This window comes from Rana temporaria, chromosome 3 (genome assembly GCF_905171775.1).
Source record: "Rana temporaria chromosome 3, aRanTem1.1, whole genome shotgun sequence".
Lineage (NCBI taxonomy): Eukaryota > Metazoa > Chordata > Amphibia > Anura > Ranidae > Rana > Rana temporaria.
The window spans coordinates 110,560,413-110,575,807 of record NC_053491.1 but is presented as its reverse complement, the minus strand read 5'-3'; the positions used below and the strand labels follow the sequence as shown (position 1 = coordinate 110,575,807).

The 15,395-nt window shown below is 45.7% G+C and overlaps 1 protein-coding gene across 3 annotated transcripts in view; it reads left to right on the top strand.

Annotated features, from left to right (window-relative positions):
• The first annotated feature begins 4,819 nt into the window (after window positions 1-4,819).
• LOC120931613 (cadherin-related family member 5-like) overlaps window positions 4,820-15,395 on the top strand; it is a 95,790-nt gene continuing 85,214 nt past the window's right edge. For 2 of the 3 annotated variants that reach the window (XM_040343227.1, XM_040343226.1), the window contains exon 1: window positions 4,822-5,063. The gene's annotated coding sequence lies outside the window, so the exon portion shown is untranslated. Of the gene's footprint in view, window positions 5,064-15,395 lie in introns of all 3 variants that reach the window. The other variant, XM_040343228.1, reaches the window with a different exon arrangement.

Here is a 15,395-nt window from a genome sequence, read left to right as displayed (position 1 = left end):
TGTTTCCTATTTGAGATTCTACACCTGAACCTACCTACCTATTTACCCTTCCACCCCCTCCAACTTCTTTTCTACTAAGCTCTGCAAATAAATCCTAGAAAAAAAAGTGCATCGTGTGGACATTGGACTTCTTCAGACTCTCTTTTATCACCCTGGATAGCAAGAAGATAGAGGTAACATGCCGCCCAAAATACTCTCTTTCGGGGGTTAGTGCTACAGGTATAATCAGTAGTGGATTCCCTTAATTTGCATAGATTTCCTCTCACCTCCTGGCTATGGGGCAGGAAGTGAAAGGAAATCTCTGCAATGGGACAGGGATGGTAAAAAATAAACTGACAGGGGCTATAAACTTCCCTTACTCTATCCAAAATGAAAAAAAAAGTGTTGCCTATGGTTCTACTTTAACCTCCCTGGCGGTATGATTCTTTCAGATTTTAGGTGCTGAAAGCGGTACCATTATTTTGCATGGAAATTTGGCGTTTTATATTGTAGGCCTGTTATTCTGAGGAATAACTCACTTAAAGCTGTCCAAACAAGAGTCTAGTAGACATCGCGGGTATGATAAAGTTTGAAACACAAAATCATAAATTATAATATAATAAATAATTATAACATCATAATATAATAATAATAAAAATTATTACTTTCAGTGTTTGATGACGAATTTCCCCACAAATCGCTATTGCTCAATTCTGCAAGTGATTTTAATTTATTATCGCTGTTTTTTAGCTGGTCTAAAACCACTTTTGACATACAGAGCCACTTTTTGGTTGCTATGGACGATCTCCAGTTTTATTATATAAAAGTGCATGCAGTTCACTGGGCAGACCACTAGGGACAAAGAGGGTGTGTATTTTTTTTACAGTACTGTAATCTGTAAGATTACAGTATACTGTATATGTATTGTGTTTTTATTTATTTTTTATTTGGCGCCGATCTCCGCCCCGTGTGTCGCAACGTCGCAGGGAACGGAGCTCGGCGGCACATGGGCACTGTGTGAATTGAGCGGGGAGACATCGCAGGATCCAGAGGACAAGGTAAGTAATCTCCGCCTGGATACTGTGATGCGATCCCGAGTCTGGCTCGGGGATACCGCTTATGGTACAGTATTTCCACCCTGAGCCAGACTCGGAAATACCGCCAGGGAGGTTAAGCACAAATTTCTGATACATTTTATGGAGAGGACTAAGAAGATATAACCATGCCAATGGTGCAGCAGAAAACATATACCACAGTGAGGAAGGTTTGTGGTCCAGGATGATAGGACAGTCAAAATTAGAAGCAGTATCCCTCCCCTCACAGTTGCAGAATGCCAGCCACCCGCATACCGGAAGCAGTGCGGCTGCTTTATGGAGGCGCTAGACCAGTGGTTCTCAACCTTTCTAGTGCTGTGACCCATTGATAACATTTCCCAAGTTGTGGGGACCCCCAATAGTAAAATTATTTTCATAGTGTGGGTTGTCAGCACCCAAGGCAAGACAAGTAATTTTGTGCCCCCCCCAACCCATGGACATTTCTGGCTACCTGAGTCCCTTCCACTCGTACAGTATTAACACCCCTTATTGTACATTTTAGGATGTACCCCTCTCTTTGTTCTCCTTTCTTTCCCTTTTATCTCTCTCTATGCTCATGTCTTGTTTTTTCCCCCCATCCCGTCTCTAGCCGTCTTGTTCTCTCCCTTTTTGTTTGTTCCTTCCATGTATTCTGTATTTGTATTCCTTCTCTTACTCCTTGGTGGTGGTGATGGGGAGGGGGGGGGGGTGGTATGAGTGGCAGTGCTGGGGCGAATTCTGATTAGCCAACTTAGGTGCTCTTGATCAAGGTCATCTTCTGATCTGAGAACTGTAGTGGGGACTTTTAATGGCTGTGTTTCAAAGCAGTGACACCTATGCCGGAATCAGGAGATAGGGTCTCCTCCAGCCCCTCCCACTTCACATTCCTCACCAGTCAGCTGACCTCTAGTCTCTGCCCCCCAGCCTGAATGGGCGGCTGCGAAGAGGCTTAGTGGGTAGCCGCGAGCTCCAGGGACAGCCCTGCTGGGCAGATGCAAGAAGGCTTGGAGAGCAGCCCAGGATTTGGTGACCCCTGGCAAATTGTCATTCGACCCCCGAGGGGGTCCCGACCCCCAGGTTGAGAACCACTGCGCTAGACTAATTTGCCTCTCAGCCCAGTCTGCCCCATAAGACTGGTGCTACACTAAGGCCTCGTACGTAGTTTTCCCTGACGAGATTCTTGGCAAGAAACGCCCAAGTGTACAGACTTTCATTTAAAAAAAAACGCGGTTCTCTTGAAAGGAAAGAACACGGTGACGTCATTGCGTACGACGAGCATGCACTCGTAACATTCGATGCCGTCCCCACCATTTTGCTTCACCCTACCTATGCCGTGGAAGCTACCGAGTATGTGTCAAAGTCATTTCGCACATGCGCAGGTTTCCACGGCGACAGGTAAGTATACACACTCTCGGGTTTCTCGTCGGGAAACAGGCCAACAAGAATCTCATCGAGAAAAAAGAGAGCAAGTTCTCTTTTTTTTTCGTCGAGATTCTGGCCAGATTTTGTGACCAGAAACCTGAATACTTAAAAATCCCCATAAGTGACACTTTAAATATTTTTACTGGTTGCATCTTTTTAGTTGGAGAAGAGGTCTAGGGCCAAAATTATTGCTCTCGCTCTAACGTTTGCAGCGATACCTCACATGTGTGGTTTGAACACCGTTTTCATATGTGGGCGGGACTTACGTGTGCGTTCGCTTCTGTATACGAGCACACGGGAAAAGGGGGCGCTTTACATTTTTTATTTTTTTTGTTCATTTTACTTTATTCATTTTAGTTTGACACGTTTTTCCCCAAAAATAAATGCTTTGATCACTTTTATTCCTATTACAAGGAATGTAAACATCCCTTGTAATAGGAATATAGGATGACAGGTTCTCTTTACAGTGAGATATGGGGTCAATAAGATCCCACATCTCACCTCTAGGATGGGAAGCCTGAAATAATAATAAAAAAAAAAATGATCCTGGCTTTGATTGTATCGGTGAGTCGGAAGAAGCACCGGAGGGCGACGGGAGGGGGGGGGGGGGTGTCCCATGTCTATGGGCGGGTCGTTAAGTGGTTAAAGGCACCTCTCTTCTCTTTTATACTCTGTAGCTCTTGCTGGATTTTGCTTCTAATTCCCTTGTGGAGGCTTCCATTTGTGGATAGACATTTTATGGTTACACAACCAATCACATTGCTATTATCTTTTTATATGGACCGTTCTCATCGGTTAACCGATGAAGCTGACTGATGGTCTGATGTGCCTACCCACCATCGGTTAAAAAAACGATCGAGTCCAACGCGGTGACTTAAAACACAAAGACGTGCAGAGAAAAATGAAGTTCAATGCTTCCAAGAATGCGTCGACTTGATTCTGAGCATGCGTGGGTTTTTAACCGATGCTTTTGCGTACTAACCATCGGTTTTGACCTATCGGTTAGGCGTCCATCTGTTGAATTTTAAAGCAAGTTCTAAATTTTTGGACCGAAGTATAACTGACCGATGGGGCCCACACACGGTCGGTTTGGACCGATGAAATGGTCCTTCAGTCCGTTTTCATTGGTTTTGACTGATTGTGTGTACACGGCCTAAGTCCCAATAGTCATTCACCACTTCCTCTAAAGTGGGTATTGCTCACCCGGATAGCCCCCTTTCACCTGGCCTAGCACCCGGAATAATGCACGAACAATGATCAGCAACAGTCTCTGCCACAGGCTGATTATGAGCAAAACGAACAGTCTGGAATCCTCTGCCACAGGATTTTAACATCCGAACTTTCAGCCGTACAGTCAAAGGGTCTTTAAGCCGACCCAGCGAAACTGTAGGGCAACTTGAGCTGTAGATCCCTCCCTTAATGGGGTCACCAGGCCTATCCCGAGACATTAGCCTTTTGCTTGGTCTCCTCCTGGGCAGGTCCTCCCCTAGTTTCCTCCATTAAGTAGCTTCCTCTAGTAGACAGCTTGGGATCTCTTTGCAGTTGTAGGCCCCAGCCAGGATAGCTGGGCCTACTTGGTAGAAAGGCAGCCTCGGGCCAATGTGGCCCCGAGACTGAAAATCACAACAAACGTACCTCGCGCCAGACGGGCCATGAGGCGAAGAACCCCAAAAATGGCGTCTGCCCCTTAAGTACCCTTCCCCAGCATGCCCAACGGGAAGACCACTCCCACTCGGCTGTTCCTAGGAAAAGGCACCCAATACACCATAGCCTGCCCGTGTTCCAACATTGGCCTTTGTCGCCACCTACAGGCAACAGTGGGAAAATCTTTTCAGGCACAGCCACAGCTAGAACAGAGGCTGATTTAGCATAAATCATTAAAGTCTGAGCCAACTATTGGCCCAGACACCCACTAAATTTAGCATAGCGCCTGATCAATGGGAGCAGGGCGCTACACAAGCATGCTTCCAGAATGAATTATGCTCGCAATCCAAGGTTTTAATGTAGATCGGCATGAATTCCAGTGGAATTGTACACCATAGAATCTGTTATGTCTATTGGGGGATCAGATTGCATTGCGTACAAAAACTAGCTGATACGTGAAATCATAGGCAAGCTTGTTACATTGTACACATTCATCACATTATTCACAGGCCAAAACTGGTGCCTCGCCAAACTACAATATTCCTCGTTATGACACAGAATATTTTTTCCTTCAGATTACATTCACTAATGTCTTAAATTTTATTTTATTTTTTTTCACCAAGTTGTTACATATCCTGAAACATTTCACTTACTCTACTATTCACTTTTTCTCTCTGTTCATGTTCTCCCAGCGTGTTCCCTCCTCCTCTCTTTCTTAGCAGATGTTCTTCCCTCCCCATGTTGGTATTACTATAAGCTCTCTGATGAGCTGTATCTCCTTTCTTCTGCTTCCCTTTTACAGGCCACCAGCTCTACTAAAAGGCCAGGCTGACCCCCAACCTGAATATGGGCACAATCACCTCGTAACTACATCGAGCCATGCCAGGACTACGGAGAGGCCGACACATTTACCCAACAAGTTAGAAAGTGTTGACTTCTGAGCAGGTTGAGTATCTAATGAGCTGATTTCCAATAACTAGAATTCGAATTTGCTTAGAATGCAGTGGTGATTTTAAATTGCCAAATCTGAAAATATATTGTTTGTCTTCTCATTTATTTCTTACGATTGCAAAATCAAGTAGATTGGTTTATTCGGACTATATTTAAATCTGTGTGTTTGTGGTATGCGTGATGTCCTAAAAATATCAATGCTTGTAAAATATCTGTAAAACTTTTCTAAAATGAACCTTGTGAAAAATGCAGAGGTGTGGCTGTAGCATTAAACAATGAGCAATGTGCAAACCACATAAATACATATAAAACTATCAAACTTTAACAGAAATATCTCTCACAACCTTGTACTTTCCGGAAGTGGGATCCTACTTCTTGCTAGGCTCGTTATGGCAGTATCTTTACACTGGGGGTTATTTACTAAAGGCAAATCCACTTTGCACTACAAGTGCAAAGTGCGCTTGAAATTGCATTGAAAGTGCAGTCCCTGTAGATCCAAGGGGGACAAGCAAGGAAAATAAAAAACATTTTAGCTTGCACATGATTGGATAATAAAAGCAGCAGAGCTTCCCCTCATTTCAGATCTACCCCTCAGATTTATAATGACTGCTCTTCCAAGTACACTTTCAGTGCAATTTTAAGTGCATTTTGCACTTGTAGTTCGCACTCGTAGTGCAAAGTGGATTTGCCTTTCGTAAGCTCTAAAGTGTCTTGAAAAAAAATGCCTAAGCATGCCTGATTTTTCAGTTAATTTTATATTCAATGCATTGTAAATCATTACAGCAGTAATAGATACAAATTTGTTTTAGTTTTGGATAGGGTGTGGAAGGGTTAGAACTCTTTCTTGTTCCTCTCTCTCTGGTAATATTGTGATGTGTGACCCCAATGGAGAGGATTCCCCTCACTTCCTGTGTGTTTACCTTGACAGGAAGTGTGGGGAATCTCTCAGAGTGGGGCACGTACAGTGTGGAAAGGTTAGAACCTTTGATGGTTCTTATTTCTGTTTGTGTTAGGCCTCGTACACACGACCGAGGAACTCATCGGAAAAGACACATTGTTTTCCTCGACGAGTTCCTTGTTAGGCTTGTCGAGGAACTCGACAAGCTTGCTTTGCGTACACACGGTCACGACAAAATCTCCTCATTCTCAAACGCGGTGACATACAACACATACAATGGCAGGGGAAGTTCGATTCCACTGGCACCACCCTTGGGGCTGCTTTTGCTCATCTCATGTGTTTGCGTGTTAAGTAAAAGTTTGGTAAGAGACGATTTGCACTTTTCAGTCTGTTACAGCGTGACAAATGTGCTATCTCCATTACAAACCCTACTTTTACCAAAGGTGCTCTGCCGTCTCATACTTTATTCTGAGCAGGCGCGGGTTTCTTAGCATACACACGCTTGCGTTTCTCCTCGAAAACCAGCCCTACGAGGAACACGACGAGGAAATTGAGACTCCCGTCGAGGAAAAACTTGTTCTCTTTTTTCCTCGCCGAGTTCCTCGACAGTTTCCTTGATGAAAAACATACACACGACCGGTTTCCTCTGCAAAAAAGCTCTGCCACCAAGTTTCTTGATGGATTCTGTTGAGGAAAACATTTGTGTGTATGAGGCCTCACTGTTGGGAATACCCTTCCTGTGTGGTACCCAGGACAAGAAGTGATAGGGAATATCTTCAATGTGGACACAGGACTAAATGTATAAAAGAGATTATAATCTTGCCCTGTGCTATCCAAAAATAAAAAATAAAGATAAGTAAATATAAAAAAGGTTTGCATAGAGTTGGGTTTTTGCAGTCGCTTATTCTGTGGGTTGTGTTTTTTTATTTATTTAATTACTCTACAAATTATTAAATTATTCTACAAAAAGTTTAACAAGATGTAACATCTTGCTAAACCTTCTTGTATCAGTACTGCTTGGACCTTAGAAGGAGAAGGTTAACCCCCAAAAGCCCGTCCTGAAAATGTAACCGTGTAAAAAAAAGGTATCATGGATGGTGATTAACTGTGTTGTTGTAAGTGGACTAAAATGGATACAGTCACGTTTAACCAAATAACCTATAATCATAAACTTAGGCCCAGATTCTCTAAAAAACGCCTATCTTTAGGCGGGCGTAGCGTATCTCAGATACACTACGCCGCCGTAACTTAGAGCGGCAGGTCCCGTATTCAGAAACATTTTCTGCTCTAAGTTACGCGGCGTAGTGTATCTGATACGGCGTAAGCCAGCGTAATTCAAACTAGGCTAGTGTGGGCGTGTTTTATGTTAATGTATCGTGACCCGACGTGATTGATGTTTTTAACGCACGGCGCATGCGCACGCATGCTCAGTATCACTTTGATTTTTCAAATTAAATTGCACCCGCTCAATGCCTAGTCGACGTGAATGTAACTTACGTCCAGCCCCATTCACGGACGACTTAAAACGATGTAAAACGTGAAAAATGCGACGCTGTTCCAACGTCCATACCTAACATTAGTATGCCTCATCTACGCCTCATAGAGCAGGAGTAACTATACGCCAAAAAAAGCCTTACGTAAACAACGTAAAAAAATGCGCTGGCCGCACGTACGTTTGAGAATGGGCGTATCTAGCTCATTACCATATTCGACGCGTAAATCGACGGAAGTGCCACCTAGCGCCCAGCGTAAATATGCAACTTAGATACGACGGCATAAGAGACTTACGCCGGCCGGATCTAAGACAAATCTATGCGTAACTGATTCTAAGAATCAAGCGCATAGATACGATGCCTCAAACTCAGAGTTACGACGGCGTATCTGGAGATACGCCGGCGTAACTCCTACGAGAATCTGGGCCTTACTATAAATGATAAATAACAGTGACAAGCTAACCTGATCTGTTAGGAAAGCCATACATGGTGCAAAATTCTTCCTGAAACCACGGGTTGCAGGAATGGAACTCACACGATTCCCCCATCAACACAGCCAGTACTGACAGGAGAATCCCTCCTGTGGAGCTATTGTCTTCTCCCCTGTGGGGTCAGGCAGGGGAAACCGTCTCTGCAGGGAGACGTCAGTAACAATCGCTAACATATCGGAACTATATCTAGCAGCCCTTAGCGATAATTCTAAGCAGGGCCGGCCCTATGATGGGACCGGGTGGTACCATGGGTACTAGGCAGCACATTTAGGGGGGCAGCATTCTGCCGCCCGCCAGACAGCCCACTCCAATGCCTGTGAGGACACTCACAGCCGGAGGGGAGCAGTCTGCGAGTGAGAAAGGCAGGCGCCGCTCCCTCTGAGGAACCTGTTGTGCCGAGAATGGTTACCCGTCGGAATCTGTTCCCCCTAGCTCTCGGCTCCGATCGGAACTCCGCCTCTCCAGCCCTCTGCATTGCCGCTCCCTCCTACTCTACCCACAAATTCTTATGATCCTAATACCGCCCCTGTGCATGTCCCCGGTACAATGTAATTACTCATTATGGCAGATTGGATAGCAGCGTTTGCCCCCGGGAGACAGCCTGTGTACAGGATATATCTATGCCTATGCCTATGTGGTTCGGATGACTTTGACTATTTTCCTCTCTTGTCTGTCCTGAAGAAGCCTCATGGCGAAACGCGTAGACGCACAGGGGACATTTATAGGCAACATACATACCTGACATCTTGTATGGTTTTCTTTTTAATGTTGTTTTATGTAACTACTTTGTAATACAATTATATATTTTTTGCTATTCCTGTCTGTGTTGCCTATAAAGTACGACCATTGGTTGCTTTCCTTAAGCAATTTTGTCTTTATCACATGAATAGAGCCATGACAGGTCCTCTTTATACATGTATAGAGCCATGATGTGATTTTTTTTGGGGGGGAGGGGCAGCATTTCATTCTTGGTCCCAGGCAGCACAAGAGAATCAGACAGGCTGGCTGTACCCAAGTTGAGTGATAGATCAATCAACTTGGTACATTCAGCCTGACCATTAAAGGTTCGAATGAACCGGTCGAGATTTGAACCGATTATGGCTGGCCTTAGATGATGGGTGGATTTACTAAAGGCAAACAGACTGCATTTTGCAAGCGCAGTTGCACTCTGCAAGGGAATTTGCTCCAGAGCTCAGTAAATGAGACAAAGCTTCACTTTGCAAAGAAACCCAATCACACCCAAGGGAAATTATAATTAGATTTTTTTTTGCCTGCACATGATTAGATGATGGAAGTCAACAGAGCTTCACCTCATTTACTAAACTCTGGAGCGAATTCAGTGCACAGTCTATTTGAATTTATTAAATTAACCCTTACTATGCCCTAAACAAGAGCTTATACAGAGAGATAACAGCAAGCATCCAGTCGATTCTAATGCCGCGTACCCACGACCGTTTTTCATGACGAGAAAAATGCAATTTTTTAAATTGGTCCTTAAAAACAATCGTGTGTGGGCTCCAGAGCATTTTTCTCAACGTGAAAAATGGCCATTGAAAATTTAGAACCTGCTCTATTTTTTCTCTACGTTTTTCAATCATTGGTAACCTCCAGCATTGGATGGGAGTCTTGGCTCAGAAAGTCAGGAGACTTTTAACAGTTTTTCAAACAGGTTCCCTTAAAGGAGAATTATAGCCAAAGCTGCATCTCTCCTGTAGATCACAGGAGGGCAGTTTGTTTTGCACTCCTGTGACCTGTTTTCAGCAGACAGCGGGCTGAAGTCCGCTCTCTGCTGACGTTACAGAAGTCGGTCCAGGCACCGTGTCATCACGACAATGGAAGTCTGGATCCACCAGGTGCTTGGACCAACACCCAGCTCAGCCTATCAGCGAGCCGCTGATAGCCTGAGCCAGCTGCCCCCCATCCGTTCCACAGCTCAGCACAGCTCGGTGTATACACCGCTCCCAAACCGCCCCAAAGATTTTGCTTGCAGGACTTTTTCTAAAGTCCCGCAAGCACACCGCCTGAGTGTGAAAGCACAGATTGCAATGAATAGGAGGCAGTTTTCAGGTGCTTTACAGGCACTATTTCTAGCACTAAAACGCCTGAAAACTGCCTCAGTGTGAAAGGGGTCGAATAGATTTCCCTCATTCCCATCTCAGAAAGTTGGGAGGTATGCAAATGGTGAACTGAAACAAGTCTAAAGTCAAAGTCTTCAGTCTAAAATTAAAAATCCCCTGCTTTGACAGCTAAATGTGTATTTGTCAGATATAAAGCAAGATCACACTGTTATAGAACACATTGTTGAGTAATCAGTATAAAATAATCACTACTAAGTCCGTAGTCCATAGCAGATAGTTGCATAGGATTGGGAGCTCTTAATATAGCGCTGTGTGAAAATGACATTCAAAATGAATTGTAATAATAAATAAGTCTCACTTCAATTGTTATTAGTGTGTTCTGTCCTCAAGGGAACAAAGTACATGTAGGTTGGACGGGCACTCCTCCTCCCTACACAGTTGTCCATGCAGCTAGCAAGGAGATGGCTGTTTTGACTGACAGCGTTTTTATGTCTTCAATCACTTGCCCTAGACAAGCGTCTCACAAGATAAGCCGGTTCAGGCGTTGTGTCAGCTAAAATGTTCAAGGCAAGTTATACTACGGTAGAATGGCTGGGCTGTGCAAATCGCTGTACTGGTACGGCGGTCCCTTTAATGGTTAATGGTTCTATCCGGCCCCGGAGCCGGTGCGCGTGGCCAGGGGCCGTAATGTCAACCGGCCACCCGCGATCACTCTTCAGAAAGCCAGAATGGGGATCTGCCAATGTAAACAAATAGATCGCCGTTCTGACAGGGGAGTAGAGAGAGATTGTCTGTTCCTAGTGAAGAGGAACAGCAATGTACTGCCAGACAGTCCACTCCCCCCCACAGTTAGACCCCATACACACTATACATTTTTTGTTGTCTCATTTCCTTTAGATTTACCAAAACCATGTAGTCCAAGGACCTGCCTGATTTCATACAGATTATAACGCTTAAGGTTTGACCTCATATTATATGATTTTGATAAATCTAAAGAAAAATTGTATAGTGTGTATCCAGCTTAATGCATCGTACACACGATCGGGTTTCCCGGCTCACTTTTTACTGCCGGGAAACCCGAGGGGAAAGCCGAGAACCGGCTCGGCAGCTTTTTCCCTCTACACACGGCCGGTTTTCCTGGCAGGAAAACTGCCATGAGAGCTTTGGCCGGGAAACCCGGCCATGTGTATGCTCCCCTTGCAGGCTTTCCCCATAGGAAAACTGCTGGGTTAAAAACATGTTCAAATTTATTCGTGACGGTTTTCCTGTCGAGAAAACTGCCATGGAGCATACACACAGCCAGTTTTCCCGGCTAAAATCTGTCATGGCAGTTTTCCCGACGGGAAAACTGGTCGTGTGTACGAGGCATTAGAAACATCTCTCTAGGGAACACTTAACCCCTTGATCGCCCCCTAGGTATAACACCTTCCCTGCCAATGTCATTTATACAGTAATCAGTGGCTATTTTTAGCTCTGATCGCTGTAATAATGTCACTGGTCTGAAAAAAGTGTCAAAAGTGTCCGATCTGTCCGTCACAATGTTGCAGTCCTGCTAAAAATCGCTTTACCAGTAAAAAAAAAAAAACGATTTTGTAGATGCTATAACTTTTACACAAACCAATCTATATACACGTATGTGCATAGGACACCCCGCTGCCACGCCCCTTAAAGGGGACATAACCAGAACAAAAGGTAAATTAAATCCACAAGTGTTTTTTACTACCACTAATATTCCTTTATATTGGCTTTTAAAATTGAAAAATGCAGCAATTTAGAATTTGGATGAAAGGTTTAGTACTGGGAAACACTTTTTGAAAGATAAAAAGTGCATTTTATATTCAACTATATAGATCAGACCAAAATGAGAAGGACAGAGGGACATTGCTCCAAATGAGGGACAGTCCCTCGAAATCAGGGACAGTTGGGAGCTATGCACTTCTATGCTGGTATTTAAAAGACTCTCTAATAATTATCATGGCGGCTTACTGTTCATTTATAACATGTGCGCTGCTGGCCTAGAGATGATCTTGTCACACACACTGGATTCCTGTGTGTCACGCTCAGTCAACATACAGGAGGGGGTGACAAGTCTACAGCTTTAAAGATTCTAATCCCCAGGATAACGGGTCATTAGTGACAGCAACAATCTGTGGGCAGCGTTCCTGAGATTATCACAGACATGTAGGAAGCAGCACACCTATGGAAGAAGTCTTAATGTGTGTCTCTAATACAGGAATATCATTGCTGCCAACAAAACCACAACTGACCTCACCTAACAATGAACTTCTCATATTTGTTCCCTTTTTAGTCTGTTAGGTATAACATTGAAAATACTGTATTCTGTGCCGTACATTCATATCTATGCATATGCTTACCTAACCGTAAGTATTGCTTACATGCACCTCCCAGCCCCATTCAGCCACAGCAGCTGTCAGAATCTAATGACATGACAGGCTGCCAGTAGCAGGGCTGGATGGCACACTCGTGCCCTCCATTCCAGCTAAATTCCAGAGCTACTTATACTCCCTTCATCCATGCATGTTTACTACTTGCAACTTCAGCATGCAATAAAGGCCCAAAAGATGTTGGATCAATGGGAACTAGAACCTTCCCTCATATTCAATTACACGTTTGAGGTCACTACTTATAAAGGGTAGTTATGCAATGTTACGTAACCTCGTTCTACCAGATATATCTCTGAAGCCCTGTACACATGGCCGGTTTCCCCTCAGAAAAAAAACTGTCGGTTTTCCTGATGGGTTTCCTGCCAAGCTTGACGGGATTCCTGCCAAGCTTGTCTTGCGAACAGATTGTCATACAAAATCCCACCGGTCCAAAGCGCGGTGACGTACGACGGCACTATAAAGGGGAAGTTCCATTCCAATGGCGCCACCCTTTGGGCTGCTTTTGCTGATCTTGTGTTATCACTTGTTAGTACAAGTTTGGTGACAGACGCTTAACCTCTTTACCACCGCGCTATAGACAAAAGACGTCTACAGCGCGGTGGAGTTATTCTGGGAGGACGTCCCTGGGACGTCCTCCCAGAATCCTCCTCTCGCTCGCCCCCTGGGGCGCGCTCCCGGAATCATCTGTGAGCACGGGATCTAGAAGACCCGGCGCATCACAGATCGCGGTAAATTGCCGCTGATAGCGGCCGTTTACCACGTGATCGCTCCGTCAAATGACGGATTGATCACTTGTAAACAAACCGGCGTCATGTGATGACGCTGGTTCCTCCCTCTCCTCTCTGTACCGATCGGTACAGTGTGAGAGGAGAGGGGGGAGAGCGGCAGCAGCAGCAGCTGCTGTGGCTGGATCTGTGACAAATGCAGTCACAGATCCAGCCATCCCTCCCTGTGCAATACTCGGCAATACCAGCAATACTCTGCAATAACCCCCCCATACTCTGCAATAACCCCCCATACTCTGCAATAACCCCCCCTTACTCTGCAATAACCCCCCCCCCCTTACTCTGCAATAACCCCCCAATACTCTGCAATACCCCCAATACTCTGCAATACCCCCAATACTCCGCAATACCTGCTAATATGACAGAAACAAGATATTTTTTTTTTTTTACAGAATTTTCAGTGGCCCAGATTCAGGTACGACTTGCGCGGGAGCAAGTGTGATTTGCGCCGCGCAAGTACGGATTTGCTCCCAGGCAAATTTGCGGGTCACCCAGAAAGCAAGCTAAGCCTGAAATGTGCCATTTTTGCACAGAGGCAGTTTCTCTGCCCCGGCGCAATTAAGGGGCAATTTTGCTCAGGGAGCAACTTGCGCTCTCATGGTTTTCCCACAGCAAATATGCAAATGAGGAACTGCCACTGATTCATAAACTTGCGCGTGTGAGGAGCATTTTGCTCCCAAAGCGCGCAAGCTGTTTGGCCGGGGCAAATTTGCACTTTATAAAAGCAGGGGCAAGTTAGCAACAGATGGCCACAGGTCAGCTGGAGAGCAACTACAGCAGCACCAAGACGGACGAGCTGAACAAGCAGAGCACCCACACTTTCTGGATCTCACATCTGTGTGCCAACATGCCAGGGGCAGCTACAAAATAAAAAAAAGCTCATAATCTGAGCATCAATAAAAAAAAAAAAAAAATCTGAGCATAACCAAAAAACAAGCTCATAATCTGAGCCACCAAAAAAAAAAAAAAATGGTCATAAATAATTTTTTTCTTTTGGACATCCTTGGCCCAAGGGTGCCCCGGCTCCTCAGAGGCCGTGGTGGAGCATGGGGTGGGGATGGAGGGGGGGAGCATCAACCCCTACTTCATCTCTCCTGGCAAGTGGTGCCTGCAAGCCCTCCATGGCGTTGGCCAGGCGGTTGAGGACGGTGTTGGTCTGTCCCAACATCCTCATCTGCCATGTGGTGGTGATCCTCAACTGCCGTCGGGTAAGTCTCCCCTCCTCCCGCACAGCAGCAGTGTTGGCCTCCACCGCACCTGCCAACCTGCTCACCTCCGAAGTTAATAATGCAGTGGCATCCTGCTGTTCAACCAGACAGGTCACAATGGCTGCGCAGTTGCCACTAACATCCTCCAGGGTCTCATTCTGTCGGTCCCCCCGGTCAGCATGGTGGGTGAAAGCCTGCTGGACAGAGGAGGAGGAGGATGCCAGGCTGTCTGCCACCCGCCTCAGGTCTCCCACCATCTCCCCTATATGGTTGGTCTGCCGGGCCTGCTCCTCCTGCAGACCCTCACGGAGGCTGGAGGGTACACCCCTAGTTTTAGAAAGAGCCTTCCTTGGAGGAGAGGCTGGGGCATGAACTGAGGGAGCAGAAGGGGAGGGGGTCACACAGGAGGGAGTGACACTGGAGGGAGGGACACTGGAGGGAGGGACACTGGAGGGGCTTGCCCTGGAGGGGGATGATGTTATGGTCGGGGGGTGGTGGGTCGGTCAGGGATGGTGGGATCCTCCTGGAGGGACACTGCTTCCTCCAGATTGAGGATAACGGCCTCCTCCACCACTTCCTCCTCCCTAGATGGACTCTGGCCGAAATCCTCCTCCACCAACATGCCCAGGATCTGCAGAGGGCCTGACTGCACCCCATGATGTTCTGGGGATGGCGTGGGTCGCCCTACAGCAGACGATGGCCCAGCCTCATCATCAACATCTGTGGATGACACAAAACAAAAATGTTGCTGGAGCAACACACTTATCATATGTTCCCTTCTACCCCCTCCCATGATACACAGCAGATATGAGAAACAAAAACTTGTTACATGTTCCCTTCTACCCCCTCATATGTTCCCTTCTACCCCCTCCCATGATACACAGCAGATATGAGAAACAAAAACTTGTTACATGTTCCCTTCTACCCCCTCATATGTTCACTTCTACCCCCTCCCATGATACACAGCA